The 626-nt window shown below is 56.5% G+C and overlaps 1 long non-coding RNA gene across 1 annotated transcript in view; it reads right to left on the bottom strand.

Annotated features, from left to right (window-relative positions):
- Positions 1 to 20: 20 nt before the first annotated feature.
- Positions 21 to 626, bottom strand: part of LOC103596890 — a 17,580-nt gene continuing 16,974 nt past the window's right edge. The window contains exon 3 of the long non-coding RNA XR_551070.1: positions 21 to 173. This is a non-coding gene — a long non-coding RNA (uncharacterized LOC103596890). The remainder of the gene's footprint in view (positions 174 to 626) is intronic.

Here is a 626-nt window from a genome sequence, read left to right on the forward strand (position 1 = left end):
GACCTCCTTCACTCTCTCAGCGGTTCCCACTGCTGACGCTTCGCCCTCGTCCGTTTTCTCCAGCGCTGGCTCTCTGCACCCACCACCGGCTCACCTAAACGTAAGTCTCTCTCCGGGGGCGCCATCTTAGGCTGGGCTACCGTAATCATCTGGTGTCCCTCTGATGCCCGGCCCTAAGACAGAGAATACACCCCACCATGGCCCAGGGCACTGGGCAGACCCCTAGGTATTCTCTCGTCACATTCGGCAATCCACATTCCCCTCCTTTCCCAGCCCAATTAGAGGCGACCTCTTCAGGGTGAAGCTCCCATTCTCTCGCTTTTTCCTTCAATCTGGTATTTCTGTTTCTCCGAGCCCAGGGCTCCCGAAAATCCCGGCACCAGGTTCCTTTGAGCCTCCGGGCACTTGCCCTTGCCAAGGTGACGGAGGGTAAAGTGACGACTTCTACCCTCCTCCCTCCCGGTTCATCTCCGAACCTCCAGGACTGACAGAATATAGGTGGGGACGCCCTCTATATTTGTGTCTTTCCCACCCTCTCGCTGAAGGAATTTTTCCCTTCTCCACCTCCTTGTCTGTCTCTCTCCTTCCTGCTTTAACATGGGAGCTTCCCCCTCGTCTCCTGTAGA

The sequence above is a fragment of the Galeopterus variegatus genome, unplaced genomic scaffold (assembly GCF_000696425.1).
Source record: "Galeopterus variegatus unplaced genomic scaffold, G_variegatus-3.0.2 Scaffold86, whole genome shotgun sequence".
In the NCBI taxonomy this organism is placed as follows: Eukaryota; Metazoa; Chordata; class Mammalia; order Dermoptera; family Cynocephalidae; genus Galeopterus; species Galeopterus variegatus.